The sequence below is a fragment of the Branchiostoma belcheri genome, unplaced genomic scaffold (genome assembly GCF_001625305.1).
Source record: "Branchiostoma belcheri isolate BF01 breed outbred unplaced genomic scaffold, Haploidv18h27 scaffold39, whole genome shotgun sequence".
Taxonomy (NCBI): domain Eukaryota; kingdom Metazoa; phylum Chordata; class Leptocardii; order Amphioxiformes; family Branchiostomatidae; genus Branchiostoma; species Branchiostoma belcheri.
Window position 1 is genome coordinate 1,209,840 of NW_017804009.1, and position 8,107 is coordinate 1,217,946.

At 46.5% G+C, this 8,107-nt stretch overlaps 1 pseudogene; it reads left to right on the forward strand.

Moving 5' to 3' along the window:
- LOC109476700 overlaps positions 1-5,676 on the forward strand; it is a 6,274-nt pseudogene extending 598 nt beyond the window's left edge.
- Positions 5,677-8,107: the final 2,431 nt, after the last annotated feature.

Below are 8,107 nucleotides of genomic sequence, written 5' to 3' on the forward strand. Positions count from 1 at the left end.
CGACATCTGCACAGGCAGTCATCCCGGTGTTAGACAAGATCTTCGCCATGTTTAGTACCCCTGAAGTACTGAAGACGGACAACGGCCCTCCATGGACGAGTACTCAGATGAAGTCATTTGCTGACTACCTTGGATTCCACCATGCGCCAATGGAACCGCCGAAAGGTTTATGAGAGTACTGGGGAAAACAGTAAAGGCAGCGGTGGCGAAGGAAAATCATGGAAACAAGAATTGCACAAGATGCTACAAAGTTATCGTGCAACTCCTCACACAACTACAAACCACCCTCCTGCAACACCCTCCTCCAGCGAGCCATGAAAACCAGGCTACCAGAGCTGACACTGAAACAACCAGAAGTCAACAAGGAAGCAAAACAGAATGATCAGAAAGCAAAGATGGAGATGAAGAAGTACACAGAAAGAGAAGAGCGAAGGAAAACAACATCGACATAGGAGATACCGTCCTAGTGTCACAGAGAAAACAGAACAAGGGGTCATGTTCTAAAATACTACATTCCTCCCCTACTGGATTTGAAATCCATCCGTCGAATGGAGGATGGTCGAATCCCCAAAGACCTTCTCTACGGAGAACTGATCTCAGGAAAGAGAAGCACCGGGCGGCCACAGCTGCGGTTCAAAGATGTTTGTAAGAGAGACTTGAAGGCTCTAGATATCAATACAGAGCACTGGGAGGACCTTGCTGATGACCGCGCTAGATGGAGATGCACACTGTCCAGGCAGCTGAATACAGGAGAAGCCAGACTGATGCGCAATGCAGATGAAAGGCGAATCCGTAGCAAAGACAGCTCCAATAGAACTGAGTCAGCCTATAAGTGTGAGAACTGCGGCAGAGACTGCCATTCACGAATAGGACTGTTTAGTCATAGTAGATACTGTAGATAGGAGATGTTAAGTAGGATTTACCATGGTCAGTATTGACCGACGGAGGCCATATATAGGGGGAATGTCTTTAAATTAGAAGATGTAGACTTCTTAGATGAAATCTGTGATTTCGATTTCTTTTCGCTACTTGAAACGTGGACCAAAGAAAATTATAGCTACTTCCATCTGCACAGAACAAAAAATAAGCGAGCAAAACGCTCTTCGGGGGGAATAATATTTTTCTACAAAAACGAATTCAAAAATTACATCAAGAAAGTAACTTCTAAATCGACGGATTTTCTCTGGGTGCAAATAGATCGTACCTTGTTAGGACTCCCAAAAGATTTATTTATTTGTTATTTAGAAACGTTAAGAAACATGTATTAGAAATTCTAGAAGAGGAAATTTGTAAATACAGTACAGAAGGATTCATACTACTAGGGGGAGATTTGAATTCACGCATTGGTAATCTCCGTGATTATGTAGATGATGAAATTAACAAGGACAGCTTTGCCGACACTCCCTCGAACTACGTTAGCAACAGAAAATTTGTTGACAAAGCGCCCCCAACAAGTTCGGCCGTCTTCTAACCGATCTGTGCATTCAGGCAGACATCAGAATACTGAACGGCAGGGTCCCTGATGACTTGCAGTGAGATGACGTGAATTTTATGAGCAGTAAACCGAGAATAAAGGGCATACCCAAGAAGGTCATATAGCCTCCTTAAAATAACTGAGATTGGCGGGGGGGGGGGGTGCCAATACATCGTCTGGGATGATTAGATGTCAAAGTGGTTAGATCAGACGATTTATGGTGGGCTTAGGAAGAATAAATGTGATAGAAGCTAATGTCCATCAAAGGATAATCACATGCTTTCTAATTTAGATATTTTATTTGTAACATACGATATGGAATTATTAGAATGTCCATGTGTTGTGTTGCCAGACCCTATCAATTCTATCGGTTTTATTAAACTATCAGTAAAAAAAAAAGATAGTGAACGTTGTAAAAAGGACAATGTTAACTAAGTTGTATTAACTTATTTATATAGTCTACTTTTTCTGTTTCAGACTGACAACGTCCTGTTAAAGAGAGGAGCTGAAGGTCATCTCGCGATCAAGTTAATAGACTTTGGAAACGCGTGCTGGGAGTACTACCCGTGCTCTTTCGATGTGAGGGAGGAGATGTCCAGCCACATAGCCCCAGAAGTGGCGAAGGGGCCCGTAAGCACCAGGTCAGACATCTACAGTCTGGGGAAGTTACTAGTAATCAAAGATGTTTGCTACAGCCGGAGACCGGTTAAGAAAGCCCTTGTTAAAATTGTACAGATCTGCACCAAGCGGGAACCAGGTGAAATAATGTCCTTCTCCACTCTCATTGAGGAGTTGGGGAAAGTGTGAAGCTCAAAGTTTATTCTGTATGAGGGCTTTAGTTGGTCAGCCTTCCCAAGTTGGACCATGTGCTTGTGCGCTGCTACAAAGCACTTCTTATTCTTATTCAAAATACCAACATAGAAGTACGGGAAGCTTAAGAAGGCGAACTCATCCCTGGAGCCGCCAACACTTCCCGGCCTGCCGAACCCTGCCGACACGAAGAATCACGTCCTCACCGCTGCGGCCAACAGGGAGGTGGAGTAGGCGGTGAAAGAAGCCAACAACCGCAAGAGGAAACGTGGCACTTACGATCCAGAGACCCGGGCGAAGATTGCAAAGCTGTGCATCGAGATCGGCCCCCAGAAGACTGCTGCGAAGATGTCGAAGGAATTCGGCTAACAGCTGAACGAGTCGACAGTCCGCTCCGTCAAGAAAAGCTACGAGAGGGAATGGAAGAAGCAGGGCAACAACAACATCACCAGCTTCCCGAGGAAGAACGTAGGCAATCCGCTGAAGTTGGGTAACCTGGAAGCCGAACTGCAGAAGTTCATGAGAAACACCCGGTAGAACGGAGGCGTGGTCAACCGTACTTTGGTGTTTTTTTTTTTTGGCAGGGGGACCGTATGCCAACCGTGGTGCTGACGCTGCCAACTGTGGTGCGGACGCTGACAACCGTGGCGCGGACGGCACGGGTGCAGACGCTGACAACCATGGTCTTCTCCCAGAGTTCGGCGGCCCGATAGGCATCTCGCTTCCCTGTGCCAACTCGTTCCTGAACCGCTTGAACTTTGTGCAGAGGAAGGGGCAAAAGCCGCCAGGAAGCTGTCGGTGGACTTCGAAGCAAGCAAAGTCGGCTTCCATACAAGGATGCAGGAGGCGGTGCGGGAACACGACATTTGCCCCAAATTTATCATCCCATCTTTCGGGTCTGTCTTTAACTTTGTGTGATAAGTGCAAGATACTCAAAATTGGTTCTTTAAAATACACGAATTTTTAACTGCCTTCCCATCTACCTATTCAATGGGTAGATGGGGAGGCATACATACTAGTATACCTAAGGATTTGGACTATATTATTAACTGCACTTTGAACTTGTAAAATTGGATAGATTATTATTCCCCTGGAAAGGAAAAAGTTTATCTTTGTTTGTAAAAATTACTGTCATAAATTGCTTGATTGTTTCTCAGTTCACTTATCTTTTCGAGGTGCTCCCCACCCCAAGTAAATCCCTTTTTTTAAATCTATGAGAGAAAAATGTTTTCCTTTATTTGGAATGGGGGACCAGAAAGGGTCAGCAGGAAAACAATTTATAACTCAATTGAAAATGTAGCCTGACTGAACCTCACTTTTCGCCGGCTACCTAGTAGTCCGCCACCCAAAAGCTTGATGGCAACTTCCTCTACAATTTATCCCAATTTTACTAAACTTACAGACCAAGAAAAAAACTATTCTTCTTTTAACTTCCCAAAACCCACTAATTTTAGAAAAGGTGGGACATTACGTCTTCCATAGTCAAACCCCTTAGATAGACATAGTTTTAGACATAGCTATAGCTCTAGACAACTACCTTTTATCATGTAGATTTTAGTTATTTTATACTACGTTTCATTGCTCTTTTATGTTTGTAATCTGCAATTAGCCCCCCGGGCATGAATTTGCAATAAACTTCCTTTATATATATATATATATATATATAGGTAAGGCGAATTCCTCAACAAGGACTTGGCTTTCCGATATATTTCCCTACACAGCGCTGCTGACCCCACGCCTCTCAGCGTCAATATTACACAACAAAACAGTCAACGTCCACGGTATTCCAGGGCGAAACATCCCCAAAGATCTGCATATGGAATTCCTCAACAAGAAAGCAAAAGACGGACTGTCCCGGCTGGGGCCTAACATGACTGACAGGACTGTTGAAAGGGAAGGGCGGAGTCTATGTGTCCTCCATAACCTACTCACGTCGTTTGATGAGGATGTGTCCCAGAAAACGCACGGCAGCACAGAAGGCGGCCAGCTTGGAGCTCATGTTGGGACAGATAGCTAACTTCTGCCCCATCATCTCCCGCAACCGTATAGTCAAGGCGAGTACCTCTTTGTCAGATAAATGGCAAGCGATACGGCTTCGGTTTTCAATCAACCGGAGGGTACTTTTTTGACATAGCTAGCAACCAAACGACAGACATCATACACAGGAGTGGGGAAGCACACTTCGCCAGTCCTCCAGGAAGAGGTCTCGAAGTTGGTCGAGGAATTGAAGACAGAAAAACCATTTGAAGTAATCCCTGGACGGTTCCATCCCACGTTCCCCTCAAACCCAAGGTACAGGTACCACAAAATCGATGCCAAGAAGACGACGTACTGGATGGTGAGTCAGAAGGAAAAACTCGGAGGAAGACAGCATCCCCTGTGAGACTTGGGTGGCGGAGCTTGGGTTTCACAGGCTGTTGGAAATGGTGGTTTGAATTTGATTAATTTATATGCCTTTTCCCTCATCATTAAAGTTTCATGGATGCCAAAATTATACGGAGCCCCCTGGATGCAATATGGCCCCCGCCCCTTCTGGCCACCCCCACCGTTCCCGCAACGCTACGGCGGCTGGCATAGTACATCATTCGGACCTAGCGAGAGACCTTCCGGTTTTAAGTAAATTACTATCATGTGTTTTCCTCAACGGACTGCAACATATAAGGAAAAGGTAACAACAAACTGTAACATGTTAAATAATTTGGTCTATCTTTCGCATTTTGGAACATTCATGGACAGGTTAAGAACTTAGAAGACTTTTTGACACAAATAGACGGATTTGACTTCTTCTCACTACTAGAAACGTGGCACGCAGGTGAGATAAACTTGTCTAGCACTAGATCTAAAAGTAAAAAAGGCCAAACGTAATTTTGGGGGGATTATATTCTTATTCAGAAAACATCATCAACATGGCTGCCGCACAGTGTGACAGTCGTGTGGACTCCGCGATCGCGTAAGATTTAGAAGAGTTGGGTTGCATTACTTAGCTTAAACCCGAGCATGACGATGCTTTAAAGGCTTTTGTATGTGAGAGAGGATCCAAGAGGAGATGCGGGAACACGACATCCCCGAGGACATGATCCTGAACTGGGACCAGACCGGGCTGCCTATCGTTTCTGTGGGCGGGTGGACACTGAAGGAGGCAGGTTCGCGCCAGGTTTCTGTATTTGCCCTCGAGGACAAGAGGCAGATTACAGCCCTCCTGACCATCAGCTTGGCCTCCGCAGCTGCTGTATCAGGGGAAAACCGAAGCATGCCTCCCAAAGTTCCCCTTCCCTGAAGAGTGGTGCGTACACCACACAAGTTCCCACTGGTCAACAGAAGAGAGCATGCAGAGGTACGTGGACACCATCATCACACCCTACTTAAGGCGCAGAGAGATCGCCTCGGCATAGAGACAGACCCGAAGGGGCTCGCCATCTTTTATGTACGTACAGCGCCCAGCTCGCAGAGTCCGTCATCGCAAAGCTGCATGAGAGAGTTGGACGAATATCTTAACAACATGGCGGGCGAAGATATGCTGCTATTCATGCATCAGATGATGTTTATGTGGTTTCTCTCGCAATTCTTCCTCTGGCAAAGACGTCTTGAGCGAATGCGAAGGCTACGATGGCAGCGAAGACGTCGCAGGGAACCTCTGCCAGAGCTTCCCGGTATAGACCCAGCGTTCATTAGGTTGGCGATCATGCAAGCAGGACAGGTCGATCGAAATGTATGGACAAGACCGCGGAGCTGTCACTGGTGGGAAGGCAAGCTGTTGCGCTGGAGACGTTCAGCGACCGGGACTGGAATCCGCAAGTGTACTTTTGCATATTTGCATATTTACTTGATGAACTTCGGCCAACGATTCAGAGAAAGAATACACAAATGAGAAGCGCTATTTCTGTAGAGAAACGACTTGCCATTGCCTTGTATTGGTTGGCGTCTGGTGACCTGTTTCGGACGGTCGCCGATCTTTTCGGTGTCAGCCAGAGTTCGGTCTGTGGGATACTAGTAGTGCATGATGTCTGCGAACAAATAGTAGAAGTTCTCCTCCGTTGTTATATCTACTTTCCTACTGGAGAAAGGCTGCGTCAGACAGTTCAAGGATATGAAGATCTGTGGGGCTAACAAGGCTGAACACCAGGCTAGAGCAATCTACCTTTAGAACAAATTACCACTACAAATCAAAACACATCTAAATTTAAGAAAGCTATCCGCCAAAAGCTCAAACAGTAAGACTTTCGTGATGTGTTTTTTTTAGATAAAAGACAACATCTGGTATAATTATCTCACCTTAGGGGCCTTGCTCACACGGTACTACTTTGCGATAGCACAGTGCAGTTTTATTCAGATCACTCCGCATACCGCGCTAGAACAGTAAACAATAAAGATGAGTCAGCCCTCAGATACGTGTCCTATCGTACTTGAATATCGAAGTACTGATAGACATGGATCCCCGTGACTTTAACAATGCATTGAAAAGGGACCACTACTCAACCCCGACAATGGAAGAAACCACACCCGCTATGACAGGAGCAAAAGTATTCAGTAAGCTTGACGCCAGCAATGGTTAATGGAATATCAAGCTAGATGAAGAATCATCACTCCTGACAACCTTAAACAGCCCATATGGCAGATTTAAATTCAACCGCCTGCCATTCGGCCTCAGGGTGTCACACGATGTCTTCCAGCGTCACATCGATGAAGCCTACAAAGGATGCAAGGGAGCAGTGAGCATAGCAGATGATATACAAGTGTAAGATCCTAAGGATACCCCCCTACCAGTACAATAGGCCAGTCCGGTGACCCCCAGAGGTCACCTGTCAGAACTAGCTAGAACCAGTTCAGTTCCAGTCGAACCGCAGGTCACCGTAGAACGCGTTATTATACGTCGCTACCCTCCGAAATACAATGGCGTTTTCCCTAGAAATCGCAAGGTGGCAGTTCTTCACAGAAACAAACAACATCCGGGCACTAACCCACGTGACCTCCTCTTTCCCTTCACTGCCTTCGGCTAGGTAAGTGGATTTTGTAGTTCTCGCTTGGTGGTGTGTTTTTTTCACATTTTAGCGATCTTTCCTGTTTCCTTTTGGATCAGGAAGGTTCCGGAGGTCCCACTGTCTCTGTGGGTCCTTGTTTTTGGTGTGTTTAGAGTCTGATTATTCCATTTTTTGCTGTTTTGTTTACAGCATTTTTTCAGTTATGGAGCCCGCCACTACGTCACGTGGGGATTTTGCTCCCTCGGCAACGTACGTGCAGGCAGGGATGAGAACTGATACTCAACTGTCAGGTGCGTTTACTCCGTTGCCTCACCTTGGTTTTGCACCCGTGCCAACGGGAACTGCAAGCAGTACTGGTACTTATCGTGCCATGTTCTCCGCCACCTCGGTGCCGGGACATGTTGGAGCACGCCCAGTTGCCACTTCGGTGCCGACTGCGGGAGGTACTGCGGGCTTTCAGCCCAATTTCCCTTTGCCCACTAGTGGTCATTGGGATGTTTTCTCAGAGTTCAACCGTCTTATGACGGATATGAGATCTGTTTTGGACCAGCAGTCCTCGCTCAGAGGCCATCTGAATCAAGGCACTACTCGTGCAATGGTTCATCGTGAGGATGAGGAGTCTGAGGACTCAGAGGTTGACGTTCGGGCCCCGAGACGTCGGTGGCGTTCGACTTCTGCCTCACGTGTTAGGTCCAGGTCCCCTATCAGGGACGTGACATCCGTTTCTACGGATCCAGAGCTGGTCGATGCTATCGACCTGCATCCTTCTGAATCTGAGGCTCTTTCAGAGTCAGAACATGCTCCCTCAGAACACCCTCCTCCGGAAGGGTTAACAGAGCACACT